General features: G+C 43.9%; 1 protein-coding gene across 4 annotated transcripts in view; it reads left to right on the top strand.

Moving 5' to 3' along the window:
* TMEM266 (transmembrane protein 266) overlaps nucleotides 1–20,924 on the top strand; it is a 117,962-nt gene that overhangs the window by 16,461 nt on the left and 80,577 nt on the right. The window contains exons 1-2 of one of the 4 annotated variants that reach the window (XM_071214314.1): nucleotides 13,779–13,855; nucleotides 16,461–16,573. The exons of 2 other annotated variants lie outside the window; for them this stretch is intronic. The gene's annotated coding sequence lies outside the window, so the exon portion shown is untranslated. Of the gene's footprint in view, nucleotides 1–13,778; nucleotides 13,856–16,460; nucleotides 16,574–20,924 lie in introns of those variants that run through there. One more of the 4 variants, XM_004468188.4, reaches the window with a different exon arrangement.

The raw sequence follows: 20,924 nt of genomic DNA, 5'->3' as shown, positions 1-20,924 counted from the left end.
ACTGAGAGGGAGTGAGTATAGCTCAGTGGTTTGAGCACTTGTTTTCCATTATACAAGGTCCCAGGTTCAATCCCCGGTACCTCCTAAAAAAAATAAAAAATAAAAATAAAATTTACTGGGACACCTTTGAAGGGTTGAAGCAGAGGGGTGACATGATTAAATTTGCTTTGGGAAGTTCACTTGGCTTTGTAGAGAAATAGCCTCTAGGAAACTGGGGAGGGAAAAAGGAAGAGCACTTAGGATGATGTTTCAGGACTCTAGGTGAGAGATGGTGGTAGGTTGGACCAGGGTGATACCAGTGGATGTGGGGATAAGTGGTTGGATTCTGGATATATTTTGAAGTTACAGGCAATAGTGTTTGTTGATGAACTGAATGTAGATAGTAGAAAAAGAATAGTCAAGGCTGACTTCAGTTTTTGGCTTGAGCAACTGGAACAATGAAATTGCCATTTACTGAGATGGAGATGAAGGAGGCACAGATTTTGCAGGGGGGGGGCGGGAATGGAGAGTTCTGTATCAGTCATGTTAAGTTTCAGAATCTAGTAGACACCTAACTGAAGATGGCAAGTAGGCAATTAGATATACAAGTCTGGAGTTCAGCAAAAGGAAGGAACTGGAGGTAGAAATTTTATGTGGCTGGGATTTTAAGCCATGAGTGTGAATGAGTGCACCTAGGCCCTGGGAGAGAGGATATATGGAGAAAAGAAGAGGTCTGAGAAATGAGTGCAGGAGCACATCAACATTTAGAGGGCAAGAGGACGAAGGGTGGCTAGCAAAGGAAATTGAGAAGAAACATCCAGCAATGGGAGAGAAAACACAAATGGTGTGGTCTCATGGAAGTAGACAAAGCATTTCAAGAAAGAGAGAGTGATCAGTTGTGTCTAATGCAACTGAGACGTTGAGCAAGATGGGGACTGAGAATTAAACCATCATATTTAGCAACACTAAGGTCATGGTTTTGAGATGCGCCTGTAGTCACCAGGGTCTGTGTCTAACTGATGATGTAGACTTAGTGAGGACTCCTGAATCAGCCAACTTTATTTTTTTGCTTCATTAATTCAGCAGACATTTATCAAACACTTTCTATGTGCCTCACACTCTTCTAGGAACTGGAGATGACCAAAATGATTCTTACCACCATCCTTGCCCTCCAGTTCAAGAGTCTGAGACCAAGGTATATAGGAATGTCAGATCTGAGTCTGCTGATTCTTAGGATTCCTTACATATGTATTCACATATGTTTTAAATTGAAGTTATATTTTGTCTACCTGGGTTTTTCACCAATCCTGTCAAGGAGGAAGAGGAGGAGGCTTTATGGGCTCTTTAATTTTCCTTCCTGAAAGATCTATACCTTATTTTTTTAACTTTATATTTTGAAATAGTTCCAAACTTACAGGACATTTGCAAAAATAATGCAAAACCCATACAGAGAACTCCAACATACCCCCCCATCCAGATACCCAGATTCACCAACTTTTAATATTTTGCCATATTTGCTATATCGTTTTATCTGTCTGTTCATCTAACTGTCCATCCATCTCTCCATCCATCCATTCATCTATCCATTTCCTGACTAGCTTACCACTTACCAATTATGTAAGAGAACTTTCCCTTCCAGCTGAATGTTAAAACATTTCATCCTGCAGGAGACAGTCGTCTAATCTTCTAACTCAGCTGACCAAAAATGAATATATATTCTTCTCTCAGACCCTCTAAGCAAATGGGTGTTCTTTTCTTGCATCTGAATAAAGAACAGACTTGTTCTGGTGTGGATTCTGATCTTTGCTTTAACAATCACTAGTTCCCCTTACATTCATCAACCAACACTTATTTATCAAAATTCCAACAATATACTCAATGTACATTGAGAAAGAAAACCCCACTCATGAAGAGTTTACCAAGTCCCAAGGAGGAATGGTACCCACGGGCAGGGCAGGGAGACTTCACAGGACGGTGCGGAGGGCAAAGAAATGTAATGTAGTGTTCTGGGGAAAGTGGGGCATTAGCTGGGCCTCCAAAGGTAGATAGGATTTGAACAGGGAGGTTAAAATAAAATCATACAGGTCATTTGATGTCATATTCAAGGATGATGCTGGTGGTGATTACAAGTTATCCTGACGGGTTGGCCTGACGAGATGGGCTCATTCTCAGAGGCACTTCACACTGACCCATGTGCACATGAAGCCCACTCAGCCTGTGCTTGAGGGGCCTGTGTCTAAAGGTTCTTCCTTGTTACCCTTTGGGGTGGGGGGAGCTGTTGATAGTACACAGTTGTAGTGAGATGTCTTAGAATTTGGAAATAAGATTGCCTTAATTTATCCACTTATTCTATTGCATGTGGTAGCCTCTGAAGATATATCAAGACCAATAAGGCCTCTGCCCTCAAAACCCAAAAATGGTGGTAATAGGAGGGCAAACAAACAAATTGTAAATGTGGATTTGGAGGAACCCCGTACTTTAGTCAAGGTGACCTGCTTTGTAATCTTTACGAAAGCAAGAGGAGGAAGAGGACCTGCCAAGGAAACTGAGAAGGAACATACTGATTTAGTAATTAGTAACATGAACATAATTATTTATCACCTTGTTTAGAGAAAAGCTACATGATTAGAAGAGGGGCAGGCCCCAACCCTAGAGAAGAAAAGCCAGAGACAAACTTGCAGAGAATATCCGCAGAGTCTGTTAGGCCTGATCTTCTGATGCAGAAAGGCTCTTCAGGCTTCTCGGGCTTCTCGTAGCCTCGCTGGAGTCCCCTCCAGGCCTATGCCTCTCTGCTTTCATTTCCTGTAATTACGGTCACTGATTAGCCTCAGGTGTTCTGACTCTGGGCCGCAGGTAGTGAACATAAGCATTTTGAATACAGGAGAAGCTTTCTTTCTCACACCCATACAGATTAATAAATTGGCAGGCTGATCTTTATATTTCTTGTGAGTTTGATTAGTATGATTTCGTTAATCATGTTAAGATTGACTCATCCTTGAGACTGACAAAACTAATGACCACAGCCTGATACTTTGTACAGTTTCCAAGCTAAAGCCACAGCGCGAGACTTGTATATACACAGCCTTTGGGTCTTCCAGGTATTATCTGTCATCGTGGATCCCTCCCTGCTTCCCCAGGGGATCCCACACTTCTCCCTCAATTCAAAACCTGAGAAATTTATTTAGCATACTTTTTTTTTTTTCATTTATTTATTTATGGGGATGAACTGAGGAACTGGTAGGGGCTCCCTGGAGAGCTCCTTAACATACCCCTTTAGGGAGAATGAACTCAACTCCTAAGGTTGGAAAAGATGCCAGGACTGGGTGGGTCTTGGATTATGCTGTGGAAACCATAAGACTGAGTAGAAAGTAAGTGCAGGAGCTATGAGATAGCATAAAGAAACCTGGCAGTAATCAAGAGGCCCCCCTATCTGATAGCAGCAGTGAGACACAATGATGTCACCTTTCAAGATCCCTAAAGCTACATTGGCAAATTGGAAGCAACTACCTGCCCATGGAGCCCTCCTGCCCGCTTCTCGCTGAGATCATTCCCGTGGCAGTACCGCCCTCAACAGGTGGGGCTAGTTCTCACATCACCTGCTTCTCTCTGCCCTATGGCCACCTGTCCCCTGGCCCAGGGCCTTCACCTTACCTTTCACTGCTTTTTAGCTCCCCATGGACACTCAAGAGACTATTCCAAAGACTCTTTTCTCCCTACTGGGACAGGTTTCTTTTCTAAAGGCTGTCTCACCTGTAATCACCCTGATCACCACCTAGGTTATTGTCATCTTGGCATTTGTACACAGAGCTCAAAAGGTCACAGAAGTCGAGGCTCCCTAGTGCTCTTCTGCCAGGCCGTTGACTAAGGGGCAAGCCTTCAACTCATCTTTGGTTACCATAACCTGTGTTGTACTCCAGTGTTGGTTTCTTTCTGATCCTTACCTTTCCAATAACAAGATTAGGTTCTCTATACAAGTGTTACATTCTAGGTTCCCAGACTGCTTTCTTATTCCTCAGTTTACTCATAAGAGACCCTGGGGTGGGAGTGGGTGGGTGGGGCGACATGTTATACAAATTAAACCCAAAATTTAAGGCAAAAACTGCCTCTACCACTTTGCATTGTGCTAGGCTCACTAAAGATTGTGTTCCAGCCACATTGGAGGAAAACATCTAAAACCAGTGAGAAGGAAACCGAATGACTATGCTCCCAGCATCCCATGATCATGCAGTGGAATCAGATGGACTTGAGTTCCAATTCCAGGTCATCCACTCACAGACAGTGTAGACATGGGTAAAAGTCTTAACTTCCTTCAATCTAAGTGTCCACTTCTGTAAAATGGGGCTAAAACAATGTACATTGAGGAGTGCTTGTGAAAATTTAGTGAGATGGTGAACGTGTTTGAAACCTTCCAGCACCACAGCAGTTGTACAATCACTACTCCATAAATCTTCCCATTATGGTCATGGGCGAATCCATGGCACAGCTCAGAAAGAAGCGGCCACCCGTCAGCACTCCGTGTGGACTCAAGAAACTGGCCCCTGGGGACCACATGATTATAATAGTGCCTCCCAAGGGTTAGCACTTTTTCTCTAGAGCTCTCTCCCCACTTTCCCTTAAAGGAAGAATTGTTCTTTCTTTTCAAAACTATTAATTTCTGTATTCTTGTTTCAGTTCCTTCCTACCTATATCAAAAATGTATTTACATATATCATCATCACATTCGCTCAACAAACTCATGTCATTCCTTTGCTTAAAAACACTCTTCCCTTAACCCTGTAGTTCACTCAAGATACATGTGTTCCCTCTCCTTCAGCTGCCAAGCTTCTTGAACACTTCTAAAAGGTATTAATTCAACAGATTATATTGCACATCATCATATTCCAGGTACAGTGACTGACTATGAGAAGCCATCAAGTTGTTGGCAGAGGATCATAGTAGAAGGTCTCCTGCCTCTGTCTTGAGCAGGGTAGTGACCAAATTCTTAGCAGTTTCTGGTCTGGGCCTTACCCAACTCTGCCTTCATCTGAGGTCCTCCCCATGACAGTCTCTTCTCAGCCTCACCAGCTCAACTTCAGTCTCTTGAACCAGTCCCACATTGCCTTCCACCAAAGGGAGGGAACACACTTCCCCTAATTAATTCCTTGGTTTCCTTTAGATCCCAGTTCAAACCTCCATTTAGGGCACATTCCTCTTTTACATATTTGTAGCTCATCACTCTCTTTTATTCAGAACTCTTGACTCAGTTTCTAATTCTGCATTTATGAGTGTAATTACTTGACTGTCTTTCCCTCTCTAACCATGTCTGTTTTTACTACCATTCCATCCAGAACTCCTCGTATAGGGTCTGGTGATGGGAGATCACTAAATAGTGGTAGAAGGAAGAGAAGGAGAGGGAGAGAGGGTGTCTTCCAGGAGCCAGTCAAGTAGAGAGGAGAAAATAATGTATTATAATGCTTTGAGCAGAGTATTATAATGGAGTTATGGCCTGCGTGCACAGCCGAGCAGTGGATAACTCATAGGGGTGGGAGTGCAGGTGTGAAGTAGTTAGCAGTCACCTCTGAAAAGATGAGTAGACATTAGCTTTGCAAATGAGGAAGTAAACAGCATTCTGACTGAGGAAAGGGCATATACAAAGATGTGAAGGAACTTCATGAGTTCAGGGAACCATGAGTGAAGTTGGTATGACAGTGAAGTTCTGTGGCATGAAGGGAGCTTGTGGAGAAATGGAAAGAGCTGAAGCGGACAGCTGAGATACAGATAATGAAGAGCCTGTGGATTTTGAACAGATCTGGAAAGAACTAGAGATGAGACTTAAATAGAAAAATAGTATGATCAGATTTGCATTTTTAAAAGACTTCTTTGGAAAACTAGAACTCTCGAACATTGCTGATGGTGATATAAAATAGTATAACTACCTTGGAAAACTGTTTGGTAGTTTTGTACAAAGTTAAACACACACCTATCCTAGCTATTTATATAAAATAATTGGAAATATGTCCACAAAAAGACTTATACAAAAGTGTTCATGACAACTTTTTCATAATAGCCCAAATTTATACAGAAGTGTTCATGACACCTTTTACATAATAGTAAACAATTTAATTTTCCATCAACAGATGAATGGAAAAACTGATAAATACAATATCCTGAATGAATCTCATAGACATTGTGTTGAGCTAAAGAATCCAGACACAAAATAATCCATACATTATGATTCCATGTATATGCAATTCAAGAACAGGCAAACTAATCTATGATGATAGGAATCAGAATAGCAGTTGCCTCTGGGTGTTGGGATTGCCTGTAAACAGTCAGGAGGGAACTTTCTGGTGTGATGGAAATTTTCTGTATCTTGATTGGGGTGGTGGATCTGCACAAATCCATCCAACTGAACACTTAAAATTTGTTTTGTTATATGTAAATTGAACATCAATTTTTAAAAGAACAGTACTGGGTAAAAAAGACTTCTTTGGAAGTAGTGTGACAGATGTGGAAGAAAGGGTCGACCTTGGATTTGGGGAGATGTAATAATGCAGCTGAGAAATTTAAGTGTCAGGGTTGGAAAAGGGGGGTGAAATTCTAGGTTATTGAGGGGATAGAATTGACAGCACTTAAAAAGTGATTACATTAGAGGAAAGAGGTAAGAAAACTTTGGATTGTACCCTTTGGTAGAGTAGGTATAGTTGATAACAATAAGGAAGTAGATTTCGGGAAGATTTTTGGTGGTGGGAGATGAGGTTTAGCAATGTTGGGATGATTGTGCCTGTGGGCATCCACATGTCCAGTGGGCAGAACTAACTATGGTTCTGAAGCTCAGGGAGGGTCCCTGATGAAGATAAGCGTGAGGGTTCATCAGCTGGTAGACATCATTGAAATCATCTTGAATGGGAAAGTATATGGATTAACCAGAGACAAGAACTAAAAACAATCCCAGAAACCTTGACATTTAAAGGGCAATAGAGAAATTGTAAAAATGCCACATCATAGACGCCAAAGGAGAAAGTGATTCAATAAAATAATGAGGGGTTGATATCAAATTTTGTAGAAGTCAGCTAAGAAAAGAACTGCTTTTTCACCCCCCTCTCTCTCTGGAATCCCCCAAACCTCCTCATGCTATTGGAATGTTTTTCTTGAAAGTGGTTAGAGGCCTCCTAATCTCCAGATCTGGTGGGCTATTCTCAGCCTCATCTTATGCAACCTGCAGTACTTGGCATTGCTGACCATCTTTTCCCCCTTGAAGTTATCTTCCTGCTTGGTTTTATGACTCTCCAGGTTCCTCGTTACCCTCACACCACCCTGACTTTGGCTCCTCTTCTTGCTCTAAACATAATCTTTCTCTGAGGCCCTTTTCCCTTTTCTTCTCTGAAACTCCACTGATGTGAGATGCTGATGATGCCAGTAAGCCAAACATAGGCCTGGCTTCCCAGGAGTTGACAACACAGCATTATAGTGAGATGAAAATGGATATCAGCAATATACAGTACGATGAAAAGGTATTAGCAGGGTACACTGGAAATATAGAGGGAGCAATTGTACCTAAAGAAGTTAGGAAAGAAACAATGAATACAAAAGCACAGAATCATAAAGGGAATAATGTTTTTAGCATGGGGGAACCTCAGAAGTTTCTTGTGGCTGGGATACAGAATATGTAGGGTTGAAGGGCAAGAGAGGAAGTTGAAAATTCCAAAGTGTTATGTATAATGCTAAGGAGTTGGCACATTTGTTCTGTAAGTAGTAGGGAGCCAGCTGGGGTCTTAAATAGAGAAAATAAATTATCATAAATTTGAGGGGGAAGATAACTAGTTGAATGAAGGATGAATAGACTGGGGAAGACTTCCCCTCTGGGGAAGAGGGGCCAGTTAGAAGGCTGTTTCAGTAATCTGAGAAAAAGTGATCTGAATTAAGGTACTGGTGAAGATAGAGAAGACAGTGAAATTCCAGAGACATTTCTGATATGGATTTGAGAGGTTGAGGATGATTCTACAGTTGTTAAATTGGGAGATTTGGGTGAATGGTGACTCCATGAACCAAAATAGAAACCACAAGAGTGGAAACAACCTTTGGATGAAGGTAGGATAATGAGTTCAGATTTGGGCACATTGATTTTGAAATTCTTATAGGACAGTTAGTTAGAGCACTATTTAAGAGTATTCAACACTTAGATGATGGCTGAACCCCTATGCTAGATGTGAGCTCTTTCATATAGTCCATGTAGAGAAAGACCATCAGTGGACAGAGATGGGATATTTAAAAATATCAGAATTAGGGAAACGGACTTGGCCCAGTGGATAGGGCATCCGTCTACCACATGGGAGGTCCACGGTTCAAACCCTGGGCCTCCTTGACCCATGTGAAGCTGGCCCATGCGTGGTGCTGATGAACGCAAGGAGTGCCCTGCCATGCAGGGGTGTCCCCGTGTAGGGGAACCCCACGCGCAAGGAGTGCGCCCCATAAGGAGAGCCGCCCAGCGCGAAAGAAAGTGCAGCCTGCCCAGGAATGGTGCCGCACACACTTCCCATGCCGCTGATGACAACAGAAGCGGACAAAGAAACAAGACGCAGCAAATAGACACAGAGAACAGACAACCGGGGGGGGGGGGGGGAATTAAATAAATTAATTAATTAAAAAAATAAATAAATAAAAATATCAGAATTGAAAGGTTGTGAAGAGGAGGCAAACCTCAAAGGAAATAGAGAGAGGAAAAAGAACAAATAGTGTACATTGTCCTGAAAGCCAAGGGAACAGATAGTTTAAAGAATAAGAGGGTTGTCAACAATGTAAAATTCTTTAGAAAAAATCCACTGGACTTGGTAATTCAGAGCCACCATATCAAGACTAGTTTTACTGGAGGATAGGAGTGGAAGCCGCAGTGTAATGAAATAGGAGGAGAAAAATTGGAGAAAATATAATGCAAATAAAGTCACTTTCAGATATGCAAAGACTTAGAAAACTTTGTTTCCACACAATTTTATTGAAAAAGGTACTAAAGGATGTACTCCAGCAAAAATAAAAGGAATCCAACAAGAGGAAGACAAGAGATCTGAAAAAAAAAAAAATTAAGCAAAGTCAGGGCAACAGTTGTGCAGCAGATCCACAAAGCAAAGTGTCCAAAATTGACTATTTAATGAAAAAATTAGGGATCTTGATGATCTTATTGTAAAATGAAGAAAACATGTATTTCTACTGCCTAAAAGGAGAAAGGCAATGAGAAACCTCAATAGGAAAAAAAAAAAAAACTTTGGAAGAAAGTCATGGACCAAATATAAAACAAACGAAAACATAACATGTTTTTGAATAATCTGATGGAGTAAAAGAAATACAAAAGCTATGTACTTGAACTTTTCCATCTGACAACCTAGGTTTAGTGAATAGGGTCATTTCCCTTTCTATCATGATTTAAACATACTACCTAATTCTGCAGTGAATATAGTCATAATATAAATGCTGCTTATTGGTTTTGAAGTTTCAGATTCAATTTATGACAATTTACAAAACAGGCAAAACTATGTATCACTTCAGAATAAAATCAAAATCATGTAAACCTTGACATGGAATGAAAGTATTTGTACAGCTTGGAATGTTGAGAAGGGTATTAATGATAAAACAGTTAACATTTACTGACTCTGTACCACGTTCCAGGCACTACTCTAAGCCATTTACAGATTGTTGGATTCATAACAATGCTATGAGGTAGGTGCTATTTGTATACCCACATTGTATTGTGGCAATACGTATTGCCACATAAGAAAACTGAGGCACAGAGAAGTGAAGTCACATAGCTAGAAAGTGCAAGTGTTGAAATCAGCCTCCCGCCCCCACCCCAGTTGTCTAGCTCGAGTCTTTCTCTCACTCCACTGTCCTGCCTCCATCGGAGAGGCAAAGTGCCCAAGGGTGCCCCCTCATCTTAGACACTGGAGTGGGAGATGCACACCAAGTTGATGGAGCAAGAAAAGATCTTTAAGTCTATTATTAAAAGTAACCTGGGGTCATTGCCTCTGCAGGGTAGGACTGGGGGCGGCAGGCTGAGAGAAAAATTTTTACTTTCTGTCATTTTATGTACTTCTGAGCCATCTGAAATGTTGCTATGTACATGGATTACCTTCATAACATAAAAATCCTACCCATCTTTCAAGGCCATAGTGAAAAGTTTTCTCCAAAAGTTTTACTTATTCCTTCAGCAAAAAGTGGCCTTCCTGTCCTGGGAGCTCCTTCTCTTTTCCCTCTTTAGAACACACTACTGCAGACTTTACTGTGGTCACTCTTGAAAACAGCTTGAGGACAGTCTCTATCAGATTTATCCAGCTTATCTCCATAGCCTTGGCAGTGTGTCCTGCCTTTGGAAGGTGCTCTGTAAGTAATGAGTGAACTGAATGTGTGGATTCTGCTAATGCCAGACACTGTCCCTTTCCTTCAATTCAGAGAACCTGGAAGACATGGTTAGATATACTCATGTATCAGTCATTCCGCTGCCACTGGGGAAAAAGGAGGTGAAAGAAGTGAGAATTGCATAGAGGACACTCTGTCCCATCCTCTAGAAAGACAGAATCATAGACTCTCAATGCTGAAATGCATCTTAGAGAATTAAGTTCAACCCCATCATTTTATTGAGGTCAGGGAGCACAAAGGGCTTGAAACCCCAGACTAAATTTAACATTCACTTGTAATAGTTATATATCAACTTAGGTTTTTAAGGTTGTTGTTGTTTTTTTTTCCTAATAATCAAAATAATACATGTTCAGTGCTTAGCTTGGGTTTTTTTTCCCCTGTATTCTCTCTGTATTTCAACCTGCACATTGTTTTGAGTCTCTTTCAGTGATCTTATTTTGAATATTATTTTGTAAGCTCGCACAATTTCTTTTTGGATGGATGGATGGATGGATGGACGGATGGATGGATGGAAGGATGAAAGGATGAATTAGTGACTCTCCCAGAATAGCATGGGTGGTTAGTGACAGAGCTGGGACTTCACGAACCATCTCTCTGAGGGTTGTCAAGCAGCTGAAGTACCTGGTGCAAAAGAGCTTCAGGGTTGTCATGACAACTATATCAGTCCTCTAATTGCCACCTTCTGTGTAAGGATCAGGCTCTGCACCTTATTTACAGGCACAGAGGTTAAGGTCCAAAGGAGAAAACCCTTTGCCCAGGATCCTCCTGTCATGGCATAGCCTAGGCTAGGACTCAGGAATCAGCATTTGTTGACTCCACCAGGCCTGGTCTGAAAGATGTGCTGAGAGAAATGGATCCAAAGGAAACGGTTAGCCACGCAGCACCCTGTTGTGATGGCAGACCCAGGTCCCAGTCCTGGCTCAGGCACTAACTTGTTGAGTGACTTTGGGTAAGTCACTGCCCCTTTCTGGGCCTTGTTTTCTTTACGTAGCAAATGAGGTGGTCTCACCCATCCTGGATGATGACCAATGGCTCTTCCAATATGAAAATGCCTTAAATTCTACAACTGCAAAATGCCTCATCACTCTTCAGAAAAGGGAAATCCTGCTGCTCCTGATTCCAGCCTCAGACCCACAACCTTCACTCCCCTCTGACAGATAGGTAGAAGAGAGGGAGGGCACCCCTCAGGCAGTTAACGTCCCAGTCGGAAACTCTAGTGGCTGAGGATAGAGCCTGGAAGGCCACCATGTGCTGGTCAGGATGGGAAGCCGTTGGAAGGTGGTAAGCAGGGAAGTGATATACCTGAAGTGTGTTTGAAAGGGATTCTGTTGTGTGGAGGACAGACATCAAAGGGCAAGGGGGAAGTAGGGAGACCAGTTAGGAATCTATTGCAATAACCCACTGAGGCCAGATGGCTGCTTGGACCAGGGTGGGAGAGATAGTGAGAGGTGTTTATATAACATAAAATTGTAACCTTTTTAATTATATAATTCAGTGGCATTAATTACATTCACCACCATCCATTACCAAAACTCTCTCATCACCCCAAATAAAAATCAGCGCCTGGTAACCTCTAATTTGCTTTGTCTCTATGAATTTGCTTATTCTGGATATTTCATGTAAATGGAATCACGCAATAATTGTCCTTTTGTGTGTGGCTTATTTCACTCAGTGTGATATTTTCAAGGTTCATCCATGTTGTAGCATATGCCAGCACTTCATTCTTTTTATGGCTGAATAATATTCCATTGTATGTCTACACCGTATTTTGTTTATCCATTCATCTGTTGATGGGCACTTGGGCTCCCTCCACCTTCTGACTATTGTGAATAATGCTGCTGTGACCATTGGTGTACAAGTATCTGCTTGAGTCCCTGGTTTCAATTCTTTGGGGTATATACCTAGAAGTAGGATTGCTGGGTCATATGGTAATTCTATGTTTAACTTTTTGAGGAACTGCCAAGCAGAGCTGACAGACTTGCTGACAGATTGAATGTGGGGCGAGAAAGAGGAGTCAAAGATGACTCTGAAGCTTTTTGGCCTGAGCAACTGGAAGGGTGGGGTTGATGTTACTAAGATGGGAAAGGCTGTGGGTGGGGCAGGTTAGACATCTAAGTGGAGCTATCTCGTAGGCAGTTGGATCCACAAGCCTGGATTTAAGGGGGGCAGTTGAGGATAAAGATATATATTTGGGAGTCATCAATAAATAGATCCGTGCTGTCTAATATGGTAGCTACTGGCCATTTGTGGTTATTTAAATTTAAAATTAAGTAAAATTAGAAATTCAGTTCCTAAGTCACACGAGCCACATTTCTCATTGCAAATGCTCAGTAGACTCGTGTGGCCTGTGGCTAGCATATTGGACAGCACAGACAAGGGCCATTTCCCCTATTGCAGACATTCTGTTGGATGGTGCCTATATAGACAGTGTCTAAAGTCTTAAGACTGGGTGAGAACCCTTGGGAAGAGAAAAGTGAGCATTTAGAAGTTGGGATTTTAAGGAAGGAAAAATCCAGGAGAGGGTAGATTCCTACAAACCAAGGAAAGGAAGTGTGTCTAAAGAAGAGGGAGTGATTTTCAGGGCCAGACTGACTAGCAGATTTGGCAACGAATAGGTTTTAGTGACCTCAGCAAGAACAGTTTGGGGAAGAGGGAGTCAAAAGACTGAGTGAAGTAGATTCCAGAGAGACTGAGGAAAGAAGTAGAGGCAGTAAGGGTATAAATGGAATCAATCCAATGGAAAGGGAGAAATGGATGATGTAGGAGAGAAGGAGGCAGAGGTGAGAATCCTGACTTCCCAAGCAGAGAAGAACAGATGGGTTCTAGTCCCCAAGAGGTAGGGACTTCCTTGAATACGGCATGGACAATCCACTCCTAGAGCAGGGGAAGGGCAGAGTCTACGGCAAGGCTGCAGATAGGAGGGAAGTGATGATGGTAGTGGTGGAAGCATAGGGAGGTTCTCTTGTGATTGTCTCGGTTTCCCCAGGGAATTAAGGCATAAGAGCATCAGCTGAGAGTGAGAACAAGGTGTTGGATATGTGAGAAGAGAGGAGGTGGAAAGTAGTCCTCCAGGAAAGGGGGAAGGTAGTGGGCTCAGGGGATGGAAATAGGATTGTCGGGCTGTACCAGGGGCCTGCTGGAAGCTTGCATTCCTGCCAGAGCCAGCTTCTGTAGCATGGGCCCCAGATACCCAGGAGGATCTAAGGTGATGACCCCACTGTCTACTGCATCAGTGCTAAGCTGCCACTCTGTCTAGCCAGCCTCTTTGCTATTCATTCCCAGGCACACAGCCCCCCACTTCAGTGGAACCAGCCTCTTAACAAACTACCCTCTGTGATCGTAGTCCCTCTGCATTGTTCATGCTGATCCCCTTCCCTTCAGTAACCCCCACCCACCTCCATCCCATGCAAAGAATGGCCACGGAGTCCCTGCCTTATGCAGGGCATTGTGGGAGAAGCAGAGACCCGCCCCTCCAGGAGCTCACAGTCTGGTAAGTCCCCACTGGAATGTCCTCTGCATAGCCGTGTCATACTCACAACTGGTCTCCTCCCTGAAGCTTTTCATGACCACTCCAACTCACCTGATTTGCCCCTTCCCTGTACCTCCCCAGGCCTGTCCTCCAATAATTTCTCTTGGATCTAGTTTATGTGTGGATAATATCTTCCCAACCACCATGTAAACTTTTGTTGAGTGCCAGGACAGCAGAGTATGCCTTGTTCCTTCTAGCACTGTCTGATAGGAATATACTGTAGGCCGAATATACCATTTAAAATTTTCCAGTAGCACATTTACTTTTTATTTAACCCATATATCCAGAACATTGTCATATCAACATATAATCAATAGAAAAATTCTGAGATATTTTACATTCTTTATTTCATACTAAGTCTTCAGCTTCTCTTATGTATTTTACACATGTAGCAAAACTCAATTTGCATGGCTCTTTTCAAGTGCTCTGTAGCCACGCATGGCTAGCAGCAGCCATACTAGGGTACATAGCTCACCCAGGCCACGTGGTAATTGTCTGATAAGTGACTGAATTCAGTGTTTCTTGGGAAGTGCTTTATACCTACTGTCTAATTCCTACAACTGTTTGGAAAGAGAAACTGTGATCCCATTTTCTAGATGAGAAAACTGAGATTTAAGGGGTTGCTTGCCCTCAGCTAGTAAGTTACAAAGCTCTGATTTAAACCCAGGTGTGAGTCCAGGGCCTATGCTTAAAATAGAATATTTGAATAGAAAATTATCCCAACTGTGAGCTCCATAAATGTCACTTGTGTTCCCAACACCTAGCCCAGTGTCAAGTACGTCTTCAGAGTTCAGATATTGAATAAATGAATCTGGTCTCATTTCACATTGCTTGATTTACAAGAGGGAAGCCAGGGCCCAGAACCAAGCTGCTGACTCCTACTGCCCTTATTCCAGGCCCCTGTGCCACCCAAACCTTAGGGGTTTGACATCTGCAGCTTTCTTTGTGTTGGGGGAACAGATGATAGCAGACATGTGCTTCCTTGTGGCCACAACCTCAGAAGCTATCAGTTATCTTCTCTGTTACCTACCTCCCTTTTCCCTTTCTCTGGCTACCCTGAAGCCTAAAGGATGGGCAGAGCAGCTGAGCCTGGTTCTGTGACAGAGACTCCAGGTCCCCAAGTGGAGCCGGTGGAAACAGGCAAAGCTCGCCTCCATCTCGGGGCCGTGCCCCGTCGTGACAACTCGCGCTGCTTCCCTGGCAGGAGGACAGCACGAATCTCCAGGAGGGTCAGGCTGACCCGCAGCCAGTGGCTGCCTGCCATGCCTGGCCGCCTGGCACTGCAGCCTGGCCGCTGAGGCACCCTCAGCCTTGCTCAGGGCCCAGCTTTCCACATCCTCCCAGGGAACTCCTAGCAACCTCCCTCTCGACAGAGGCATGAGAAGTGGGATAGATTGTAGACGCTTCGAACTGAAAGGGAACTAAAAGATCATGTAGCCTGGTGCTTTTCAAACTATAATGCCCTAAGAATCTCCCGGGGCTCCTGTCAAGACACAGATTTCGGGTTCACTAGGTCTGGGATGGAGTCTGAGATTCCCCATCTCTAACAAGCCCCCAGCTGATACCAAAGTTACTCCTGGTCCAAGGACCACACTTTGAAAAGCAGAGACCTACTTCATCCCCTGTCAGCCTTTTGTTATAGGTGAGAAAACTAAGGGGACGGGGCAATTAGTTACCTCTCCGAAGCATTAACTGAAGTACTGACAGTATTCCCTATCTGCACAGTTCTTTGGCACCCATCACAGCCTACCATATGGTACTATCCCCCTTCTTCCAACTAGGCTGTTGGAAACAATGACATATTTATTCCTCTCTGTCTCTCCTTTGGGGTCCCACCTGAGAGGACAGATGAGCTGTGAAAAGCACATTACCTGGGGCTGGGCCACCTGAGAGGACCCCAGTGTTCCTGGGGTCAGGGCCACAGTGGGATGGACTCCAAGATGGAATCAGAAAGACCATGTACCGGTCCTGAAGGTCAAGGTGAGGATGGAAGGGGAAGTGTGTGATGCAGGAGTGAGCAAGGAGTCCAGAGGGTCACGTCATCATCTGAGCTCAGCCCATGGGTTTAGGGAGGAGGCTGCTGGCTCACCTAATTACCTGGCACCCGTGGCAAGTGGAAGAGGCAGTGTGACTGCTTTGCAAGCAAAGAGCCAGACCCAACACTGAGTTCCTCCAAGGGCTCCAGTATTTGTTGAATAAGGTCAAAAAAGACCCAGTGGTCATAATTAAACATATTAAAAGACTCCACATGCTCAACAATCATTACTTGCTTCCCAGCACACTTCAAAAAGGGGCAATGGCAGGTGTTTTCTATTTGACTTAAAAATCAATTTTTCTTTTGATGCCAAGGATTTGGGTTCTATTCAGGGCACACATAGAGCCAAGCACAAGCCCATAGACATGGACTGCCAAGCAGAGTTGCCCGGTAAGTGCTGGGGGTCAAAAATGGCCCAAGTCTGGCTAGCTGCTAAGGTGCTTGTTTTCCCAAAGTTAAAAAAAAAATGTGCTACTCAATTCCGAGGGAAGATCAGTTGCTGAATAATTGCTCAACCCTGTTTCCCCCAAGGAACAAAGATGACTTTGCCTATTCACTGCTAATGGTTCCTCCACCATGCTGACCCCAACACAGCATTGTCCTGTTGACAACACCCAAAATGTGTCCAGGCAAGAAGCCTAGAGGTAAGAACACCTGTCAGGAGACTATGTTAAGGGAAGGAACAGGAACCCAAACAAGTGGAAGCAATCTCTTCTGCCTCTGACTTCCCACAGTACTATGTCTGTGCCTTTCTCATAGCACTTAGCAATTTTTTCCTTCTGTGCATTTTTTAATTAAAAAGTAGATTTTGTTCATTGGAAAGGAAACAGTATAGAAAGATATGAAGGAGAAATTAATCAGGTACCTATAATCTTACCACCTGGAAACAACTACTGCTAACATACAGTGTGTGTCCTTCCAAGATACCTTTATATATAATTCACACCCTATTGTTTTTTTCACAAAAGTGGACTTAGCTTTAAAACCTGCCTTTTCCTATTACTTTATAGTGGACATCGTTAGATGTTAATCAGTAGATCTAGATTTTTTTAAAAACGAAAATATCTTTGCCTTCTTTTTATAATGAAAGATACTCAAACAAAAAGCACTAAGGAATGAAGCCTCTCCTCAAGACCCCACTCCCTACAGGTAACTGCTGCTAACACTGGGATGTACCCTTCCAGACCCTTTAAATGACTGGAGTTTGGGACGGAAATATCAAGTTCTACTTCCTTTCACCGCGCTCTGTTGGCTTGCCCAACTACCTTATAACCCGAAAGAGGGAAGATGGTTTTCCCGCCACTTTCAGGATTTAGGGCAGGCTTCTTTTCAGGTGTTAAAATATCCTACCTAAACCAAAACTTCAGTCTCTCATCCAGTCACCACGTCTCCCAGCTCTCAGCCTGACTGGCAGACCAGCTCCTGTGTTCCCCTCCCTCACTTCCTCCACTCTCCCTGCTCCTCGCTCTGCTTTTGTAAGTTCCTTAGAAACCCACCTCTCACGTCCTGTCCCAGCACACTCCCAGCCCTCCTGGGGGCTCTGTTCACTGTCCCGGTGGCGCCTCGACCTGCGGACTTCTCAGGCCTGCCTCAGTTCCTGGCTCTGGTACTCTGCAGCTTGGTGACCTAGGCACTGCCAAGCAGATGGACCTGCGTGGCTGCAGGACTTGGAGGGGAGCAGGAGAGGAAGTTGGTGGAGTGTGGTGGCAACGGGGGCGTTTTTGTTGGATTAGCTGCCATGTGTGGGTGGCCTTGTTCCTGACCAAACAGCCTTCATGCCTGACTCTCTGGCCTGCCATCCTCCATCTCCCGCTTAAACTAGTGAGTTTAATTTTCACTAAGAACCTTCCTGGTCCTGCATCCTTCCCTCTTGTTAAGGGCAGGCTGCTCCAACTGCTGCTCTCTCCCTGCCATCTCCCTCTGCCCCCACCAGCCTGGGAGCCTGGCTTCAGTTGATCTACTCTCAGACCTCCCCGAGTCCACAGGGCCACCCATCAAGCTTTTCTAAGGTCTCTCACTCTGTTCCTCTCCAGTCTGGTAGTAAGGTTCTGGGCCTGGAGGCGGCATAGCTCATCCACTTGGAGGTGCCAGTTTCCCACATGGCACCTGGCCCCAATCTTTGTGCTGTTCTCTTAGGGTCCCTCTCACCAGGCTTTAGGTAGGAGGGAAGCACCTCTTCCTTGCCCACCAGGAAGGGTCGTTGCCTTGCACTCTCTTCTCCAGTGGATTCCCTTCAGGGATGCTGCTCTCCTCTCTAGTGAATCTCTTAACTTCTCTGCTAGGTAATTGGATGTGGGGGTTGCTGGGCCTGTCTAACCATATTAGTATGTTCTGGTAGATGGTCTGACATCGCTCATTAGAAAGTGTGAACACTCAGTACCTTTGTCCTCAGTTTTGTGGCATCTGCAAAATTCCAGGACAACAGGAAAAGTTCCATCCCATATGCTGTCACACACATATGTATTTTCTGGATGTATTACATAAATGGGATCGTCATATGTGCTGTTCTGTAATCTGTTTGTAAATTTACTATATATCATGGACAACTTTTCATGTTAATGAGAATAGTACACCCTCATCCTTTAAAAAAGTCAGCCTTATCAAGATATAACTTACAATTTAAAAATGCACCCATCTTAAATGCTCACTTGGAACCATCATCACAATGAAGATATAGAATATTTCCATCATTCCAGAAAGTTTGCTGTGCCCCTTTGCAGTCCATCCTAACCCCTAGCTCTGGGCAGCCATTTAACTTCATCCTTTTCAATAGCTGTGTAATAATTCCATAATATAAAAGTTTCTTAATTTATTTAGCCAGTCCCCTATTGACAGATATTTAGATTACTTCCAATATGTTATTTTATTGATTCCTGAGTCAACAAGTATTTATGGAGCACCCACGATATATTAGGAGTGGTGCTCTTATAATAATGATCCAACAAACTTCTACATAAATATATATATATATATATATGTACATTCATTACCTTATTATCTTAGAATGTATCCCTGAGAAGTGGCAATGCTGGGTCAAAGAGTGTGCATAAGAATGTTAAAATAATTTTGATAAATATTGTCAAAATGCCCTTCAGCAAATCTGCAACAATTTTTACTCCCATCAACAGACTGTGAACAGCCATTTTTCCAAACCATCACCAACTCTGGGTATTGTAAACCTCTCCCTGCCCACTAGGAGAAAAATGGTTTGAATTTATGTGTCTTTGCTCACTGGTGAGGGGGATCATCTTAGTGTCTGTGACTTTTGGGTGCTGGAAGTCGCTGTCCCAGGAGCCTGCCTCCCTTGTCCCCCACACTTCACCATGTGGCTGTGGCCGAGCTCTTTCCTGGGGTCTCTGTCCACTGAGCTGGCCTTTTCGGCAGTTGAAGAGAGGTCATTTGGCTCCTGACAACTCCCTGCTTCCACATGAACAGTCACTTTGCGGAAAGTCCCTCAAAGACATGGGTTGATCCTAGCTTCTCCTTCCTGGCCCCCTAAAGGTAACTAAGCAAGCCCACACCACTCAGAGCTGGGTGAGAGGCAAAGACTATAAGCCGCTGAGGCCACAACCGAGGCTCCTTTTCCAGCAGCTCCTGCAGCTTCCAGACTCTGCTGGTTATGAAGGGGACTGAAATGCCTCCCCAGTGTGGCAGGCTCCATCTCTCCCTTGGCCTGCCCAGGAGACTTCCTACACTCCCCACCCCCCAAATCCAGGGGTCTCAATAGCTTTGCACTCAGAGGTTCCTCAGGTTGGTTCTACCTTGATGGGTTCTGGTTGATGCCCCTTGAGCATGGTGGGGTTGCACCTTTCTCTAAGTGCACATCCGTATCTTCCCCCAATTCCTTTTCTTCTTTTTGGTCATTTTGGCGAGTTACCAGAAGGACGTGTTTATATGGTAGTTCCAGACTCCTTTCTTTCTCAGACGTCCTGATGTTCAGTTGATGTTCGTTTTTACTTCCTTATGTTTCCCTGTGTTTTAAATGTTCAATGTGAACAATAGCACTCAGTTTATTAAGTGCTAAGTCTCATGTTTTTCCATATTCCATTATTGAAACCCTCAAGGTCTCATAATTGATGCATAGATTTAATGTGTCAGTATGCAAATTTTTTTTCATTGACAAGCTATTATTAAATTGACTGTGTACATTATATTGATGGCTCCTTAGAGGCAAGGAAATGTAGTGGTAGCGGGACAGATTCCTCACATGCTGTACTTCTCTGTCACACACAAGGATCAGATGCAGCGCTATGACAGTGTCCGAGGCGAGCCAGTCAGATGCTGTCTTCTTTGACAGATGGCGAAACTAGGCTCAGCTTAAAGGTTATGTCAGTTTCACAGCTGCCCAGTCTGGAGCTGTTTCCATACCCGCTTCCCATGTGGCCTAAGTCACTTGTTAAAAAGCCCAAGTAGGTGTTTTGATGGGTTTGGGTCTTGGGTTGATTTTGTTGTATTTTTTTGAACCCAAATGCCAATGCTAGTGATAATACCTGCAGTTCATTTTGGGGGTGAGAGCAGATCAGGAAGGACCATTGAAGCCAGAGGAATGAACTCAGGGCCAGGAACTTCTGGAGACGGAAAGACTTACAGAGGTCTGAGAAGGGCATCAGCAAAAAGACAGGGGACTGCAAAACACTGGGGCCTGTAGGCAGTTGTGAAATTAAAGAGACCCTGACTGGGGTCCCAGAATGAGAGATGTGAAAGTAAAGCTGTTAGGTCAGTGTTTCTCAGTTGGTCACCTGGGCTGCATATGGAAACCAAGGTCCCTGGCCTCTGGGTTCAGAGTCTCTTGGGGGTAGCCCAGGCATCTGCATTTTACATAAGCTCTCCAGGTGGTTCTCAGGCCTGCTGCAGCTAGAGCCACAGGGGGAGATCGTTGGCCTCAAATCAGTCTCCATCCTGTTCAGGTCAAGGGCCTGAAGGTCAGTGCTCTCTTCTTACCCTGCCACTGGATCAACCATCCTGCCAGCCAGTGTAAAGAGCTAGTCTTTGTGA

The sequence above is a fragment of the Dasypus novemcinctus genome, chromosome 3 (assembly GCF_030445035.2).
Source record: "Dasypus novemcinctus isolate mDasNov1 chromosome 3, mDasNov1.1.hap2, whole genome shotgun sequence".
In the NCBI taxonomy this organism is placed as follows: domain Eukaryota; kingdom Metazoa; phylum Chordata; class Mammalia; order Cingulata; family Dasypodidae; genus Dasypus; species Dasypus novemcinctus.
This window is presented reverse-complemented; position numbering and strand designations above follow the sequence as displayed.